Here is a 20,486-nt window from a genome sequence, read left to right as displayed (position 1 = left end):
AGACTCTACAATGTTAGAAAATAGTAAGAAGCTTTTTTTCTGTATTTGTCTCAGCAACAGGCACCATCAGCTGTGCAGGGAGAATTTCTTCACTTTCTTCCGTGATCAGCCTGGCGCCATGGAGTCTGACACGTTCCACCTTTGCTTTTACGTTTACATAGATACACAGTCACTTCTGATTTATGCTCAAACAGCCAGAAACTGACAGTTTTCTTTTCTTTCTTGGCCACAAGTATATATAGACATTTTCACTTTTTACAGAATGCCTGGATAAGCATTTTGAAGGCCATAATATCAGGTTATTTTAATACTGTTTTCTTAAAAAAAAAAAGACAAAAAAGAAAAAGAAAAGAAAAAAGAAAGATTAATCCCCAGAATTCAAGGGCTTCACGAGACTATGACTAAATTCTCAGCATCTCCGATGAGCTAAATGTGTAATTGTTATTCATTTCTCTTTTCGAATTTTTTAAACCTATGATTTTAAGGAAACAAGAACCAGAACCTGTTCTCTGGGGATTTCAAATATATGCTGATAATACTTGACCTCGAGGTAACTGTCACAGGAAAAAATTTGCATATCATTTGTTACTCTGTTTAACCTTCAATAAGAAAATGTAATAGGTAGAAAAAAGGGGAAAATCCACTTAACACATGAGAGTCTACTTAACTTTCATTATTTAAAACGTCACAATCAAGTTTTACCTTTTGGCTACTGCATGTAGAGGCTCAGTGAGAAAATTTCTCATGTTGTTAAATAAGTTGTATTATACATAAATCTGGATACGAGAATGCAGATTGAAAGTAAATAAAATTTAAGATTTCACTTGCTTCATAGTGACCCTGTAGGTATGCAGTAAAGTCCCATATACCCAAACATTAAGAATGCATTTTGAAGTAATTGCGTCAACTTTAAACGCATCATATACGGAGAATGTAGGACTTCACATAATACCTCTCTTCACTTAGAAAATATGAGGCCCGAGTGGAAGGTCCCATACGTAGAACTTTGTCCACCACACTTTACAGACTTGCTTCTGCTCCTCTTTCTCTATGTTTAAATTTAATTTAGGAGCCACAGTATAAGACACACCTCATGGTAAGCAGTCTCCTACCCCTAGCCCATCACCACCTGCCCCTAACGCCACTCCCAGGAGAAGGCAATTCTCCATTCAGCTTCCTCTGGCACTCTCTCTTTCTGAATATTTATTTCACACTGCTAGTACTTGGTTTGCCAATTTTAGATATTAGCTGTGATTTCCTATTATGAAGTATCAGAATTTAACTCTTACGTTACCCAACTCAGTCACACCCTTCATCTTTTTTCTAATATTGTTAAATAATAATTCTTTAAAAATAAGTATTCATTGCTTACATCTTATCCCTATGGAAATTGTTTACAACTGAGCCATATATTGGACCCATTTCTTTTTTCATTTTTGTGCAACTAATAATGTTTCTTGCCTACCATCTGACTCCTGATGATCTGCGTCCTTTGAATGAGAACCCAGACTGGCATCAAAAGTTATACCCTGATATTCTTATCACACTCATTGGACATCCTGTGCTCTCAGCAAAGCCCACTCTTACCAATTGGCACAAAGTCCCATAAATGTCACCACTCAGGAGAACGATTCACAGCTTTGAAATAAGGATGAAAATGATTGCATGAACTTTTGCATCATGCTAGAGCGTTTTTGACCATCCAACTCTCTGTGGACATGTAATTTTGTCTAACAATTGATCAGGGCTGAGAAATTTTGCAGACCTATAAAGTTAAAATTATCTTGTGGGATATTCATTAGAAAACTAACTAGATGCAATGATTTTTTTTATTTCCTTTCTCTTCTTACTAAGTAATTCCATTTAGTATCTAGGCATACCAAAAATAAATGAATAAACCTCTCCTGACCCCACTTCAGCTTCTGTGATTCCATTTCCCTGCTCTTTTATTTTTCAAAGACATTCCCAAAATAAGTTCATGCCCTTGCGGTCTCTACATCCTCTTTCCATTCACTCTTGAACCTACTCAGATGAGCTTTGCCCCATTTCCAGGAAAATTGCTCCTAACAAGGTTACTAAATCCAGTGATAATTTTTATCTTCCTAATACATGAGCTAATGACAGCATTTGCCACAGTTGATCAGTTGCCCCTCATTAAAAACACTTTATTTTGTTTTAAAACCCCACAGGACACTGGTTTTTCTCGGACCTCGCTGGTGACTTCTTCTGCTCTCTCACTGGTTTTCCTTTATCTCTTCACCTACAAAAGACTGGAGCCATGTGGGGATCAACCTGTGGACCAGCCCACTATCTTACCCACGCCTACCCCCTTCCTGACTTGGATTGCATGCAAGGCTTAAATATCATCTCCTTGCCAGTAACGCCATATTTTGTATTCAGCCTGGACTTCTTTCTTGGATCCTAACTTGAATATTGGACCATCCACCCTATATGTCTATTTGGATGACTAATAGATATTTACTATAACTATGCTTCAAATGAAACTTCTGATTTTATACCACCTCCATGACCCCCACTCTGGTCCCAAAATGCCTCTTGCAGGAAATTGTTCACATTTGTCAATGGGAACTTCATCCTGTTCCCCAAGCCAAAAACTTGACTTCTCCCTTCACTCATTTCTTTATCCCATATCCAGGTTACAAGTCGTGACAGGTTTACCCTCAGATATGTCCCCAATCTGGGCTCCTTTCACCACGGTTGCATCCAAGGCACAAACAATTCTTCCCTTCAGGTCACACATAATCCTGCTTGCCCGTCATATTCCTTCTGTCCTTGCCCTTACATTCCATTCTCAACAGGGCAGCCAGCATGATCCTGTTGACACACAAGTCTCTGCTCAAAGCCCTGCCAAGATTTCCCACTTCCACTCTGGTCAAGGGCAGGCCCTACACCAGCCTGGGCTCACTGCCCTCTGCCTATCTGTAGCCCTTCTGAATGTAGTTCTGCCTCAGCCTCTGGCCCCCTTGCCATTCCTCCAAAATGCCAGCTACAGCCCTTCCCCATCTAGCACCCAGTCATTGTCTTGTTGGTGCACTAAAATAATGCCTGGTGTAGGAGCTCTATAAAATGTGTCAAAGGGAAAAAAATAAAGTATGAATGAATAAATGTCCTTAGTTTTCTAACCATCGATCTCTAATGTTTTCAAACTCGTCCATATAAATGCAAAACATCTCTTAATAAGGTCAAACACATTAGGCGATCTATCAAATTCATTTTTCCCTCTCAGAAAAGAATGAAGATAAATACAAATGTAAACACTCGCAAGTTTATCCAGAAGTCCCTGTTCTTTTTCACTATTCCGACTTTAACAGATGCCATCATTTCATAGAAAAGATACAAAAATAAGTGATCTATGTCAAATATAAACAACGTTCCTAAAGGTTTCCTTTCAGTCTCTATAATTCTGTCAGACAGAGTTCTCAGCATTTGGGTACTTTCCCTTCACAAATCACATCTTACTCCTCAATCATCCTATGTGCCATATTAGGAATAAACTGATTCCAAAACTAATGGAAAGCATATAATCTTCCATTTTACATCACATTACGGTTTCTGGGGTTTTTTGTTTTGTTTTGTTTTGCATTGGTTTGCATATTACATTTAGAATCCACTTTATATCCTTAAAGGGTCCATAAAGCTTCAGAATCTTGACAATTTATTCACACTTTTGGGCCTTCATTTTGTATCTGTAAAATGACAGGTTTGGACTATTGTAATCTAAATTTGCTTCCAGGAATAGAAATCTTTGATTCTGTAGCATTCAATTTTAACAATTCTGTGAGTTAACACAGCAGGTTTTGCTAGTATCTACTTAAATAATAATGCATCTAAGTTTGAATATTAATGGTTACAAGGCTTTTTGAAAGGGCTATATTTAGAAACCAGGTCTTATAGGTAACTAATTCTATTTAAAAACAAAAAATAAACAAATAAACAACCACCAGTAAGGGCAATTTTTTAACATTTAAATATTTGAATTATTTTCTTACAATAAGCAGGCTACTATGGTCTAATGTAGGAAATAATGCATAACATAAAATTATGAAAAGATTACTTACAATTGGATCAATATGTAAAAATCACGAGTGATCAACCATTGGATTGACACTTTACAAGTTGCTCAAACTAGAAGACTAAAACCAAACAAAGTCTGCATACATAAAGATGCAGAAGGAAGGCCATGGAATATGTACAACTGATAGAAAAATCAATATTTATCTGGAACAGAAGTTTAAACTTCCAGAAGCCAAAATCATCACCAGGAATTACATGGCTGTGCATGATGATGTCTGAGTGAGCAAATGACCTTCTAGACCTAGAAGTCTCTTCTTTTAAACCCATACATAATAGAAAATATATGTCAAATCTGGGGCAGTTCTTCATGTAGGCTAGCAGCATAGATATGTGTTAGGGAGCCCTTTATTAGGGCTAATTGTAAGTTGTCAATATGTAATCACACAGCACGGTAATTGTTCAGGGTAAAATAATCATGCACGGGTCTGACACGGTGTGCTCAGCTAGGAACGGATTTCTTTCCATTTATCACCAACAGCCTCCCTACCGATGGAGCATGGTCCACATCAGTTTCTGAGCTTAGAATTGAATGCCTGGAATGAGAGTTTGTCTACAGACCTCTCTGGAGATCATGCTAATAGGCTCCTGCCCAATTATAGGGCCTGTCCTATTCGAGCTCTTTGCTGGCAGGAAACATGAAGAAACTTGGCTAACAAGGAACAATGGAATGTGTTGGAAGTACATGGCGTACCTCAAATAAATGAGAAAATGCCAAAGCCAGTCTCAGAAAGGAAGGGAGCTGGGACAGCTCTGAAGATTGCTGGTTTCGAGACTTGGAATAATCACTTTTTTCAGACTGCTGCAGTTCACTCTAATTTTCAGAAATTAAGCCACTTCTTTCAGAATTCAAGTCATGTGCCCAGGTATGGTTTGAAGAGGGTAAGGCACCTGCTTCAAAGTCCAGACAAGATTAGAAGGTTCAGGGTAAGAGAAGCAATTCTCGGAAAAATCAAGTTGATGTCAAAAAAAAAAAAACCCGTGATGATTTATCATACAGAATGAATAGTTGAAAGAGAACTTTTCTTACCGATACATTCACTATATGGTGGTGTTATTGTCCTACAGGAAACTTCTGTTAGTATTTCTAATACCACTCTGCATAGACGTGAATAATCTCCTGACACAAAACTCTCTGTTTATATAACAATAACAAATGCTTATTGACAAAATAAATGCTATCTTCAATACAATAAGTAGTTGATAGAACATTTTTCCTGTCGATTATTAGTCAGCATGATGAGACTGATTCAAAATTATCCAAGGAGTTATGACGACACTAAAAGTATGTGTGATAAAGTAATGATTATACCAATATTACGTTTACATTTACACAACACGAACTTCAGGAAGGAAGTTCATAGTAAGTGCCAAACTTTGTTATGTTTAACAGAAAAATGAAAATATTGTGCAGCCATTAAGATATTGTACAACATAACATAATAATTGTAGGGTCATGATTGTTGGTATGGGAATATTACCATAATATTTTATTAAGGCAGACACGCTCAGCTTAGAAATATGTGTTTTCTTTTTTGCATGCCTTGGATATGTCATTTTATTTTTTCTGTTACAATGGACTATTTTGGTGAAATGAATACACATAATTATAAATACTTAGGACAAATTCTTCTTGGATAAATTAGAGTTAACATATTTAAAGGACTGAAGTCACCCAGTCAGGTTACAAGCAAGACAAGAATGTATCTCTATAGGCATAGATGTGTATGTTCATTTATTAAGTTCCTCTTGTATGCACAACATTCTGGTAGGCTCTGAGTTTTTAATTCCCTTGAACATCTGTGCTGGGAATACTAATGCCTGAGGTTCCACCTACATGGCCTAGTGAAAGCAGGGCTTTCAGAGTAAGAAAGACCGAATCTGATGGGAATATATACTCACAATAAACTTCAGGGTAGATGTCACCTTTCAGGGTTATTCAATAGGATTTTGTTGTCCCAGTGGGAAATTCTATTTCATACCCTGTTATTTCACAGACAATAATCCTGTTGAGATCAATGTACTATCAGCACAGGAAATTACAGATAGGAACTTGAATTATAAGTTCACCCCATGACAAAAATGAATTTGCTTTCATTTTTTTGTGTAGTCTGTTTCTAGATAGACACTACATTGTTGCTGAAATGGCCATGAGAGTTATAATGGTAATATACTGAAACTTGAGTGTGTCTCCAGTTTATGTGCTTTCTTTTTATTATCATTTTAATTTCTGTGATTAATTGATTTAATATTTTAAGCCATACAAATATATGCTTGGTGTGCTTTGAAAAACAAATATTTAAAATGTGCCTCCATTTATTTTGTCAAAGTGCATATAATCTGTTTGATTTTGCCAAGGTGGTGAATAAGCCACTCTGGCCAGACCAGTGTATATCCAAATTAGGAGGATGTAAGTAGTTATATGACATTAGGGATGTGCTAGTTGTGACAACACATAGAATACAGACATAGAAAGTATGTATTAGTTTGTGATAGAGCCCCCAAGGAGCTTTGACAAAATTGACACAATGAAGCTTTGTTGAAGTAAGAGAAATCATTCTGCTAATGCAAATAACTTAAATTTAAGTAGGAAGAACTATGCATGTACACACACTTATGCAGTATTAGACATTTAGAATTTTCACTAATATGCTTTTATTTTGATAAACATTGGATTAGATTTAGAAAGGAGAATCAATCCTATGGGAAATCCTGATCAAGTGCTGGATATTGAGTGGTGAACAGCATACAATCCCCACTTATAAGGTATTTTAAAAAACAAGTAAACGAACAAGCTGTCTTACTTGGTTAGTTTTTCTGGAATCAGATTTTGGGAGGAACAAAACTACACATTTTGTCCTGGGGAAGACAAGGAAGGCTGTCTAGGGCCATAATATGTGAGGACCAGAAATGCAGGTAGAATGGGGCGGGTGGGCAGATGACGTTGGGGGTCACTTGGAAGAAAGGCCCAGTGTCTGATTCCACATTCTCTCTGCTCTTGGCACCCACAGTCCTTCTTATCTTGTCTTCTAAGTAGTTTTTCCTACAACTTGCCTCAACATCTCTTTTTTTTCTTCACACTCTAAGGTTTTTTAACACCAATAGCGGTATCACTTCCAAAATTACAATTTTAAGCATTTGATTATTTGAATACTTCCTCCTTTTTTCTTACCTTCAAATCCAATAAAATCTACAATCTTTTGGTCATTGTGTTCGTTTTCTATTGCCATGTAACAAGATATCACAAACATAACGACTTAAAACTACACCTATCATTGAGTTCCCAGGTCTATGGATCAGAAATCCAGGCAGGCTCACCTGGGTTCTCTGTTTACCATCTCACAAGGCTGAAATCAATGTGCGAGTTAGGATGGGCTCTCTCAGGAGACTCAGGGAACAGTACATTCCCAAGCTCATGTAGATTTTTGGAAGAACTCAGCTCCTAGTGGGTATAGGCCTCAAGTCCTCCTTTCCTCTTGACTGTTAGATAGTGGCCAATCTCAGCTCCTAGAGGCTGTGTACACTCCTCCTAACATGTTTTTTCAAGCCTATTATGGTGCATCAAATCCTTTTCATCCTTGGAATCTCTCAAACTTCTCCTTCCTCAGAGAAAGAAAACTATGCTTTTAAAGAACTCATGAAATTAACTTAAGCCCACCTGGACAATCTTTTTATCTTAAAGTCAATGACTTACTAACCTTAATTACATCTTCAAGATCTTTTTTGTCATTTAACACAACCATATCACCAGAGCAACACAAGGAGGCCATCTTGAGAATTCTACCTACCACACTCACGCAAATTTTTCCATGTCCATATTCCATTCTGAATCCTCATTTCCTCTCCTCCCAACTTAGGTATATCACCATCAATATACTCAATACAATCCTTTCCTTACAAACAGCTTCCATTATCTTTCTTCCCTCTTGTGTGCATGCCGGCCTGGCGAAACTGTAACTCAATTAATTGTATACCTCAGTCTACTTTACCCCCATACTGGATCAACTGAATGTGAATATATATTTTAAATGCAAGCATAATGAATGGACTCATCTTTATATTTGAATCACATATATCAACTAAGCCCTCAGTACTGTCCAGCAATTCTATTACATTTCTTTAGCAAATTTTCTTTTCCCCTCTTTGATTACATGATTTCAAAACTTCCTTTCTCCGTATGCATTTAATCTTTTCCCTTTTTCATGTTTTTCCAAGTAACTGTCTTTTTACCTCGTTAAGAAGTAAAGCAATATAATGAAAACTTTCATCTGCCTTATCTGCCCACCATAAATCTGCTGATCTCTATACTCCTTGTCATAACCTCTTGCCCACTCAAAGATTTTGCTCTAGCAATTCGTTCTTTTCTGATGATAATCGCATCATCAGTTTCTGCCTCGCATCTACGTACAGACATCATCTCACCTTAAATTCAAAACAGGCCTTCTGTTTCTTCCACCGCTGCCTACAGTCTCTGCTTCCCTCAACAACAAATCTCCTTGCTAAAGCCCCCCACACTCTTCCTCCCTATTCTTTCTTGAACACACTCCAATCAAACACCCCATTGCTCCACCAAACCTGCTTCATTTCAGTGTTCACAGGAACTCCACTTTACCATGTCCAACAACCAATCTTCGATTTCCATCTTGTTCTGACTCCATGTTGCTAAAGTAAAAATAGTTTTCCACTCTTATTTTGTGCCTCTTCGCAATCTCCTTGGGACCATCCTATTCATCTAGGGAATCCCATTCTTCAGGGGCCTTAATCCTGAGGCTTCTCTTTGTTATTGTCAATCTTTGTTTTGGTGATTTCATCTCTTCCCTTCTATACACTGATGAAACTGTAAACCAAAGTTAATTTTAAGTGCCCCCTGCCACCAACCGTGTGAATGGACCCCTCCTCTCTGCCAAAGGCATTCCAAAGTTAATCTGAAAAACTAGTTCAGGGAAGAGGGGAGTCAGACATGCCTTATTATACTCTCTTCCCTTTTGGAATTCAGGAAAAGCTGACCAGCATTTAACATCAACACAAACCTTAAGTCTGACAAGAAATATTTACAGTCTATTCTCTAAAGCCTATACCGGGAGACTTCATCTGCATGATAAAACCTGGGTATCCACAACTCCTTATTGTAACCCAGAAATTCCTTTCTACTGATAATAGTTCTTTCAACCAATTGTCAATCAGAAAATGCTTAAATCCACCTATGACCTGGAACTTCTGATTCAAGTTCTACCACCATTCCAGATCAAAACAACGCAAATCTCACATGTACTGTTTGATGTATTGTGTTTCCCTCAAATGTGTCAAGGTAAACTGTACCCTGACCACCTTGGGCAAATGTCATCAGGAATCCCTGAGGCTGTCACAGGCATGTCCTTATCCTTGGCAAAATAACCTTCTAAACTGAGACCTGTCTCAGATACTTTTGGGTTCACGATACCAAATATATATATTTTAAGTCTCAGTTTTCTAAATATCCAATATAAAAAATCCGTGTATGTGGATAGATATACATGAGTTATAGGCAGATATAGATACAGATACACTGTATATCTCCACCTGGATATTCTGTAAGCTCCACACACTGGGTTCAACCAAGACAGCTGCATCTTCTCCCAATTCCTGCCACACCCACAGCCTGCTCCTCCACATTCTTCCTTGTTTCTATCGATATCACTCAGTTGCTAAAGACGAATACCTAAAATCACTTTGGTTCCTCTTCTTTCCCTCTCCACCCTTCTCCTGGCTAGACTCTTCACACACATATAGGCAATCTATCAACATGTCTTGGCCCAATTGCCTAAAACATGTTTCAGCGGCAGTGATTCATCCCTCATTATCTTCTCCATATTGCCCTTCCTCTCAAAGTCACTGTGAATGTTCACCCAGATCATTGCAAAGATTTTCTCGCCCTTCACTCTCTTCTCACTCTTGTCCCCACCCTCCACTCCAGCCGATGGGCACACAGAAGTCAGAGTGACCAGAATCATAACTGCCACCTCCAAAAGTCCTGCAGTGGCTCCAACACACCACTTAAAGTAACATCGGACTTGCTGCAGTGGTCCCTGGCCTGCCTGACTGAGTGCTTTTTCTGTCTTTCCAATCTTATCTCCATCACGCTCTCGCTGCTTACTCTGCTCCAGGTGCACCAGAACGGTCTTTGTTCTCAAACCTCCCAGTCTCCTTTCAAGTCCTTTAGAGGATGAGCCTTCTGCCTGTAAACTCTTCTTCAGAGATGTGCTTACCTGGCTCCTCCTCCACATTCAGGCCTCCGCTCACTTACCAACTTCTCACAGATAAAATATCTGAAAACTCTATCCAAAATAGCTACCCTTGTCCATCTAACTCATTAGCCAGCTTTTTTTGGTTTTGTCTCCACAGCACTTATAATTACCCCAGATAATTTTATGTATGAGTTTCTCTATATACTGTTTCACCCTCCCACTAGAATGCAAGTCCCGTAAGAACAGGAAACGTCTGTGTATTTTCAGCAGTGCAAACTGAGTACCTGACTTGGTGTGCAACACACAATAAATACTAGTTTACTACCCAACCATACAGAATTAGCAAGACATTGTCCCGGACTGGATGTGTGATCTGAACAAAATATCAGAAACGAGGAGGAGCGAAGGATGACTTGCTTCCCACTCTAAGCAAAGATTCTTCTTGTGACTTCAGAGCCCATTAACCTCAACTTGGACATCACTAGTATTGTTCATTAGGAAGATTTCTTACCAAGGCTTCTCAATTTATTGTTTTGCTAGAACAGATATATTTTTTTAATGTTTTGATCCATATTCTCTAATTTTTCTTATTCCTCTTAAATCTTTTTCCTATAAAACACGAAACAAGTTTACAATGCTCTCTGTTACACTATTCAAATATTTTAAACAGTATTATTTGCCATCACCAGTTTTTTCTTTCCTAATCTTACATAATTCAATTTTGTTTATCTATACTGTATCTTTCTACATCTCTTTCTGATGATTTTTTTTCTTTTAGAGTTACTGCAGTCTATTATTCACCCAAATTTAAAACCTTGCAGTTATTTTAACTTCTGTTCTCAGAACTGACATAAATTACTCTCCAAATTATCTTAATTATACCTCCATTGTGCTTCTTACATTTATCTTGTACAGTAGTGCTAGAGATTTAATATAAGTTCACTCCATTCTCATTGATGACTTAAGCTCCCTCAACTTCATATTTTCTTGCTAGGTTACTAGCCCATGTATTCTTTTTCACCAGTCTTTGTTAATGACTGAACAGGCTGAGCCTGTTGTTATTACATGCACACCACTGAGTTGCGAATACACAGAATGGTTTGTGAGAAATCTTAATATTCTGGCATCATAGGTTTTTTTTTGCAGCTTCCTTGGTGAAGTCAGTCAAACCTTAATTTGAATCTGCAAAAGTGGTTTTGTGTTTGTGGAAGCAGGAATTGAGAAGAATAAAGATAAAATTTCCAAGCCACTTCCCCGATAAGATCCTAAAATGACATCCTTGTTAAACACTTAATGACAAGAAAAGAAAGTTTTCAAGATTCATAATCTGTGGGTAACAAAAGGCGCAATACATCCTCGATTCCTTTTTTTGGAATCAGGCAACCAGCAGAGCTTGTTCAGCCTTGATGTACTGTACTTTTGGTCAAGTGCATAGACTAAAGGATAAACCCACAGAGGCAGGAGAATTTAGTGATATTTGATAAAAAAGTAGCTTTGTTGGTGCTTTTCTCTCTGAACAGCAGGATTACTGAAAATAACAGGCTCCAGTGCGTTTCTTTCTAAGAGGCACCAAAAATAGTTCTTTTGTCATCAGTCTTAATAGAGTTACACAGCCAGTTCCATAGAAATTAAAAGCAATGCTGGAGCTCATCTGGATTCTCTTGGCAGGTAAGCAGCTGAGGACAAATGTGTGGTCTTTTTACTGCTGATCATATGTAATGCACAAGATGGGGTGAGGAGGGGATTCAGAATAATCAATTTCTCAGCACAGAAAAAAGAAACAGCAGAGAAAAACGAAGAATTTGGAATAAAATAAAAGGAAACTGGACTCTTCCCACTCCTTCCCTTCTAAGCATAATGAGTATCACGTTCTTCCTTCCTGCTGTGGTTTGCTTCTCACTGGCCTACGAGTCAGAGATAGGAGTAAGAACAACTTAAACAATCTTTTCCAGCCAAAGATCAATAGAATTAGTGGATTTTAAATGTTAATGCATTCCATTCCTGACAGTGGGAAAGGCATGCCAATTCTTCAATTTATATTTATCGCCGACACAGATGTACCAAAAGATGAAAAACCCTATCTAACATATAATTTATCTTCTATTTAGACTTAAAAGTGGAAGTAAAATACAAAAAGCAAACTTCGTTTGTGATGAAGAAAATCAATTGCCACAATGGCTTAACGTACCCAGCATTTTTTGAGCAAAGGTGTGTCCAGATGATGTCAGCAGAAAGTAAGGCTGTAGAGTTTTTATTCTGACTGTATTTTTTATTTTCCTACATTCCCATATATTTCAGTATATTGTCTTTGAAAGTTTAATAATTAAGGAACAAGGAAATGGCCGGGCACAGTGGTTCACACCTATAATCCCAGCACTTTGGGAAGCCGAGGCAGGCAGATCACCTGAAGTCAGGAGTTCGAGACCAGCCTGGCCAACATGGCGAAACTCTGTCTTTACTAAGAATCAAAAACTAGCCGGACATGGTGGCATGTGCCTGTAATCCCAGCTACTTGGGAGGCTGAGGCAGGAGAATTGCTTGAACCAGGGAGGCGGAGGTTGCAGTGAGCCGAGATCACGTCACCGTGTCACTGCACTCCAGCCTGGGTGACAGAGCAAGGCTCAGTCTCAAAAAGAAAAAAAAACAAAATCAAGGCACAAGAAACCAAGGACTTGTACAGGTGTTTGTTAGTCTTACAGGAAAACCTCAGGATGAAGGTAACATCTGCACCATCCATATGTCCCCCATTCTCAACTCTCCTTTGCTTTAGAAAGAGAGAGACACAGATTTTTTTTATTGTTTTACCCAGGAAGGTAACACGTGGCCTCTACTCCATTACCAGGACTAAACACACAGCATTCATATTATGATTAAATGCAATGTTAATATTACACTTCGTTATTCCAGATGGCTTGGGCCTTTTCACACTAGAATGGTCAGTCCCACAGAGCAAGCATCCCAAGAGAAAAGAGCGAGACAGAGAGTGAGCGAGAGAGAAAGGCCGAAGATGCCTTTTAGGAAGTAGGTTTAGAAGTTGGGCAGCATCACTTCAACCTCATTCTTTTCATCCCAAAGGCCAGCCCACATTCAGGGGACAGGGAGTCAGACTCTGCCTCCCACTGGAAAGACAGTCAAGGAATTTGCAGGCATGTTTTAAAGCCACCACTGCAGAGATAAAGAGTTGACTGAAAATGAGGAGAACATTAGACAATGGAACAGAATCTAACACACAAACATTACTACATGGAGCCTTCAGTGTATTTCTGATCACCAAAGGTGGATTTCTGAAGTTTCTTGAGTGGTGGAGTCATAACCACTTAAGACTTGGTAGGGTGATGATTTTCCATTCATTTGTAAATTCTACAACTCTGCTATATCTTACTCAAAAGAACTGACCCAGGCAGCTGTTAAGAAAGTGCAGCCAGGAACTGCAGATGGTGGCCATGCCTCTCGGCAGGAGTGAGCACAGCAGGCATCTAAGCCCTGAGAAGGACACAAATAGAGATTCCCTTGGTCAGCCAGAAATCAGGCCCATGGAGAATCTGGAACCACTCATGTATCGTTTTAAATATGTAAAGAACTTTCCAAATTTGGATCTGTTATAACAAATCTGATGGAGGTACTGCATAGTTTTCAAATATGGAAATCCAAAATTACAAACACCAATGGCTACTGTGAAATATTCTGCCAAATTTCAAGAAGACAAAGTACAAACTGAATCTTTATTAAGAAGAAAATATCTTAATTGCTCATCTGTCTTTAACCACTGACCACCTCTCTTTGCCTCTCCGTTGGTATCTTTGACTTGGGGAAATTTCACCCCATTCTATGTTAATTTAAATTTTCTGATAGCACTCCTGGCAACTTAATCCATGTAAATATAAGTACAATATTTTCTACTGACTTTTGCCAGCAATTTATGTTATTTTTGAAGGAATAAATTGGAATTCAATGTCGGAATTTTATCAAAATGACCACAATTTTGCTTATGACAACTAAAAATCATTTTGAAACATCTGACATCCATAAAACCCTATATAGAAGTAAAATTAAAATAACACTGGAAGTAAAAAACAGATGTTAAAAATAATTATTGGAGGTCTATAGAGAGGGGAGTCTCTAATATAAAAATTATTATTGACCAATCTTGCAAGATGTGTTTAGTAGGTATTTTGGGTAACTCGTCTTAGATTATTTTATTCAAATTTCAATAAATGCAACTAACTGCCCAATGCTGGCAAACATAATGAAAGTATAAAAATGGAACGGAAGGAAAGTGTTTAAAAATGTACTGTATATTGTTCAAAAATGATGACATGAACATTGGTACCCATTAAACACTTTCAAACTATAGTTCAGATCCTGGTACAAGGCTAATTTTTTCCAGATCTCTTAATGAAACATACACAACAAGAGGAAGTCCCTCGCTCAGAGTGCAAATACAAATGTATTCTCGTGCCATGGTTTCTAAGGACTGGAGATTTCCCTCTAGCCTGCTCTTTATTTATTTTGGAAACATTAACAGAAACACAAGTGGATACGTAAGAAAGGCGGTTCCAATTAATAGTACTCATGGTTTACAGGGTAACCGCTTTATAGTTTTTACTGAACTGTCTACAACTTTAGCACTTAAGAAAACCGACAAAATCAAATCAATTTCATGCCACTGTGTACGTACATTCTCTTATTCAAGAAGTATGTGCTGAGTGCCACTCAGTGCCAAACCCAGGTCCAGCCTTCAAGGAGCTCCCAGTCTAGTAACAGAGACAAGAAAATTGGAGATTTAATAGTATATGATGATAGTTGTGATAAAGTGCTCATAACCTCAGGGAGTCAAAACAGATTTCACAGGGAAATTAATGTCTAACATTACGTGGAGAGGATCACTCCGGACAGGTGCAGCCTGCTCAGAGAACTGCCAGGAGCTCCAGTGGGGTGAGCACAGAGCTCAGACGTCAGGGCCAGGAGGTGGCCGGAAGCATCTCACGTTTTGTGGTATAAGGACTGAGCATCCTCCGCGCAGAGAGGGGTGTGGAGTCAGAGTCCTGTTGCCTGTTTACATCGTCAATGTCCTTTGCTCCATCTCGTGGAATGACACAACTTTTAACAACTGAAAACTGCTCTGCTTTGCCACACGTATGTTTATTTGCACAACGACTATGAGAGCAAGCTGGATCTACCATGCAATGGATGTGCTGTATCTCCTCTATGTGGGAAATGCAGGATTCTGAAATGAAAACGTCGGGCCAGATTCTCAGGCTTTCTTTCTTTGCCATCTGCTTATGAAAGTACACGTTACTGAATGCACAACACAAAAGTTTCCATCTTCTTCCTCTTCTGGAAGTTTTATGTGAAATTTTCCCTTTTTTCTTTTCTTTTTTCTTTTTTTTTCCCTTCACTTCCAAAATCACAGGCTGCCCGACAGGATTAGCAGGTTCCAGGTTCCAACTCAAGCCATCTTTTGATTGCGACTGCAGTGATTGAGTCTAAGAGGAAAACACAAATGAATTCTCAGCCCTGGGATTGAGTGACATTTAATAAAAAGTACTATTTGTTTAACCTGATTGTTATGGGTTTTGAATCATAAAACGCTGAGCATTATGATGGCTGCCAGGTTATATTATCTACTACTTGATTTTAAGTGATATCTGTGGGATTTATAAGTAAATTGTAAATTGATGTTTTCTTTTTCTTACCTATACAACAGAAAATAAAGGGTTTCAGAATTTATATCACTGGATATCCTGGCAATGAAATATTAAATGGCGTTAGGAGAAATGTGTTTTCTACAGGGGAAAGTACGATACATTATAAACCTCTCCATCACTCTAATCAGGCTTCTGACATGAAAATAATAGGGCTGCACAGGACCACGTCATTCCCATCCCAAGTGTGGGGCTCTAGGTAAAGACATAACACAGAGGGTTAGTCAGCGGAAAGCGGAGAGGTGCCTTTTGGAGAGATGTTTGTTTGAATATTTGTATTTGCTTTGCAAGGCTAAGCAGCACCCTTTGGTTAATCATGAGGGCGTTTTGGCATCTGCCACCTGAAGTGTGTGACTCACCCAGATTCTGACTCAATAGATGGAAAAAAGACTAACCTGCTCACAAAATACTCATTTCATGGGCGAGGAGTTCTGCGAATTACCGTTTTACTCTACTTTCTAATGCTCTGAACATATTGCACAAAGAGCTCCATTTTGGCTTTCATTTTCACTTTCTCTTAGTTTTCTCTAATTTTCCAGGACATGTGACTCTACCTCCTTAAAAGTGAAGTGACTGTGAAAATTGATTGTACCTTCTTACGTGACTAATTTTGACCATCCCTTATGGCTGAGAGTCTCATGCAATGCTTTGGATGTTCCATCAGCGACACTCTAAGTCCATGAGGTTTCACAGGCCGTGCTGTTGGGGACTCACCACAGCTCCGGGTTATCCTGCCGTCGACACTGCCAGGCACCCACCTTGCCACTGGGGTTCAAACTCAGTTCATTAAGAAAACTATCTGACTCCAAGAGTGAAAGTTTAGGTCAATACTGAAACAGTCAGTCACGTACTTGTTGTTGTAATGTGCAGAAATGGTAACTCAAGAGAGAAATCAACCACAGTAGCTCTCCATTCATGGTGAGAGGTAGGGTATACCGTGTAGAAAATCAAGGTGTTTGAGATGAGTGAGGCTTTGGGCTGACGGATGCTCACTCAGCTAAGCATCTGGACTGTCTGGGTTGCCCTTCATGTCCACACCCCCTCGTACTGTGCGTTTTAGCTGTCTCTGAAATTTCATATGCTGACTTTCCTCCAGCACATTGTCAACCTTTCCTACTTGCTACACTCAGGGTCTATTCTCCTAACTTCCTCCACTTTTCCTTCTGTTTCTACACTGATGTAGCTTAGGAAACAAAATAATCAACTGGACTTGAGAGGCTGATGTTCTCCTGAAATAAGGCGGGAAGCTTGGAGCCAGGTCTTTGTGGTGTAACAGAGGCTGGCTACCAGCCAGATGAATGAGCTTCATGGAGAAATTAAAGTACTGCTCTCAGTAGCTTTTATTTACTAATTCCTGTTATGAACTATGTATAAATGTGGACCTAAAATACGAGCTAAAGGGCTCCTCACTAATAGAGTCAATAGGGAAAATGAAAGGGAAAATCCCAGCCAGCTAGTAGAGAAATACGCTGTAGCACCTTGCTTAATGCATGTATATAGGTTTTCAAACAGGTTTAATCGATTTCAATTTCGAAACTTGAAAAACGTTAGGGCAGCATCTCATGTAATATTATTTTACAGGTGATTGGACTGAAAAGATGTATAATTTTTCTATTATTTGTTTATACTATTTATTATAATGTAATTGTTATTGTATTCTATATTACTATTTATTTAATACAATGATAACATTTGTTTACAAAGTCTACAACTTTTAAGAATGAGACACAACCTATCTCTTAATGGCACCAAATAATCATTTCCACATAGTCAATGTTATTTGAACAAATAAATAACTAAACTCTGGAAAAGAATCACAAAAACAGTCTCCACCATCCCATCAGCACCGGGAAGCTCCGTGAAGCTGCCGGGGGCACTAGCAGGCAGACACAATACCATCATAAAAGATTCCCTGTTTTTCCAAGGGATAGGTTTTACAACCAATAATTAAAAGATTAGGACATTCCATCTCTTGTCACCGTGAGGTGGAACCCTGCTGTTCTAGGTTTTCAGTAACACTGAGTCATCAACAAAATTCAAGATTCAGAATCTTCCCTATGAATCTTGATGTATTAAAGCATTTACTTGTAAACCAATGGCAAATACTTATATTAAATTTAAATAAAATATTAGGGCAGTTAATCGGGTCTTTTTTTCCAGTCTACTCACCTGAGACATGGGGCAGCTTGAGAGGTTTCCGGAGATGAGGTTAGGTTAGGGACAGATTTTCAGAAATGATCTATGCAAAAGACTTTGGAATTACAGTGTCATTTTTTCCAATCCTATCAAATTTGCTACTGAATATATTAAAGTATGGAAAGTTGAGAGATATCAAATGTCACTCAATAAAAATGAGATCAGATTTATAATTTGGAAGATTGTGTCATCATTTGGTGGCTGAATTTTTTTGTTGTTGTTGTAATTTCTGCCCTCTCCAATCTAGACTACTTAACCTTCTTTTGCCCATTGTAAGTTATAGTAGCCCATAAAGTTGACAACTTCATCAAAATCCTAAACGAGGACACTAATATTTGGCCCGTTTCTTCTGGCTCATATTTTTTGTTCTAGAAATCATCTCTCTTTACCTGTGAATACCCAGTTTATTCTCCACTATTCCCTAAGGTTAGCTTTCACTCAAATACACATTTACAATTATAAACTTTATTTCCATTTAGATTGCTCCTGGTCTCCACAGAGATAGCAAAGACTTCAAATGCAACAGGCTGTTTAGCAGAAACAGCTATTTTCTTTTATATAAATTTAGTTCACTTAGTTCAGTTATTTTGTCTTTAAAAATATACTGCTTTGAAAAAACTCAAACAGAACTATTCTTAATTCAATTATTTCCATTGGCACGTAAAATTTAATGTACAGATATAGCACCAGGTCCTTTTAGTGTCTTTGTTTAAATTGTTAGAAAAAGAGACAAAGAATTTTTAATAAACAATTTAAGAAATACAAAAATCTAGGGCACAATACATAACACGTTATGACTACGCAACTATATATATATATATATTCACCTATCCTGCTAATGGGCATTCTGTTTATTTCCATTGTTTATTATTATTTAAAGATTACTACATCTCTTTACTGACCATTATAAATTCTTCTTCTGCCAATTGCTTATTCTTATCCTTCATTTTTTTTTCTTTTTTGGTATTTTCTTTTTTATTTATTAGACAATTTTAAATAGTTTGATCACTACTTCTTTCTATGTTATATGCACTGTCAATCTGTTCTTCCCTTCAACGGCTGGTTTGTTGTTTCTACCACAGAACATTTGGTCAAGTGTTTCAGAGGTTACACTCTATTTATATATTTATTGCCCTTATGACTTGTGCTTTTTCTTTATGGTCTGATTTCGATAACTCTTTTCTCCCTCACAGACCTAAAGAGCTTTTTCTATATTTTCTTCTACAATGATGAAGTTTTATCTTTTACATTTAATTAGGTAAAACTTATTTTTTATTTGTTGTGAGCTATAGATCTACCTTTTCCACATGGATATCCAATTTCCCAGGAATATTGAAAGAGAAGCAAGTCTTTTTTTTTCTCTCTCTCTCTCTCTTTTAATATATAAAAAGATCTAACAAGATCCCTAGGACAAATCTGATGTTAACTGAATTAAGTGGATTAGTATTAAATCAACTGGCGCAATAATTACAGGAAGGCATTATAAGTCACTAGGGAGCCCAAGGAGGGTGAAACCTCATGCCTCTTTGGTGGGTAGTACAGGGACTGACTACACTCCTTGCTCCCAAGGGACAGAACATTCTCTAGGTTTTTCATTCCTGACTCAGTAGCACTCAAAGCTTTTCTTAAGGTAAATTAAAGTTATGGAGAAAGACATCACTCTGTAGCCACTGTTTTCCAAGAGTAGCATTCCAGGCAGCATCTAGGGAGCCAGCAAAGATTCTGTCCTGTCTACCATTTTCCCATGAATGACATCATAATTGAACCTCCCTGTCTTACTGCCTTTTTCTGTTGTGGTAACAAAAGATCACAAACTGGGTAATTTGTATAAAAAATGTTTCTTTAGTTCATAGTTCTAGAGGCTGGAAGTCAACAGTGCGGGCATCTGTGAGGGCCTTTTTGCTGCCTCACTCATGGCAGAGGGCATCACATGGTGAGAGTGGGAGCAAGGGAGCCAGGGAGAGCTCACATGCATAACAATAATGCTCCTGTGATAATAAACCCACTCCTGTGATAGCAACATTCATCCCATCATGAGAACAGAGCCCTCATTCATCCCTTCATCTCATCATAGGGGCAGAAGGATTAAGTTTTAACACATGAACTTTTGGGGGACTCATTCAGTACATAGCACTCCCAAAATATTCACTAAGAGCGAGAGTAAACTGATTTAATTTCAGACTGTTCTTGGCAGTCCAAAACTAGAGCTTTCCAAGTTTTACAATAGAGAATTAAAATGATAGAAAAATATTCTTAAAAAAAAAAAAAA

At 38.1% G+C, this 20,486-nt stretch overlaps 1 long non-coding RNA gene across 1 annotated transcript in view; it reads right to left on the bottom strand.

The window, feature by feature from the left end:
* Window positions 1–14,772: 14,772 nt before the first annotated feature.
* Window positions 14,773–20,486, bottom strand: part of LOC105532493 — a 15,766-nt gene continuing 10,052 nt past the window's right edge. The window contains exon 3 of the long non-coding RNA XR_001004986.1: window positions 14,773–15,802. This is a non-coding gene — a long non-coding RNA (uncharacterized LOC105532493). The remainder of the gene's footprint in view (window positions 15,803–20,486) is intronic.

Source organism: Mandrillus leucophaeus, unplaced genomic scaffold (genome assembly GCF_000951045.1).
Source record: "Mandrillus leucophaeus isolate KB7577 unplaced genomic scaffold, Mleu.le_1.0 Scaffold961, whole genome shotgun sequence".
NCBI lineage: Eukaryota > Metazoa > Chordata > Mammalia > Primates > Cercopithecidae > Mandrillus > Mandrillus leucophaeus.
The sequence above is the reverse complement of the archived record's forward strand: the minus strand, read 5'-3'. Positions and strand labels throughout refer to the sequence as shown.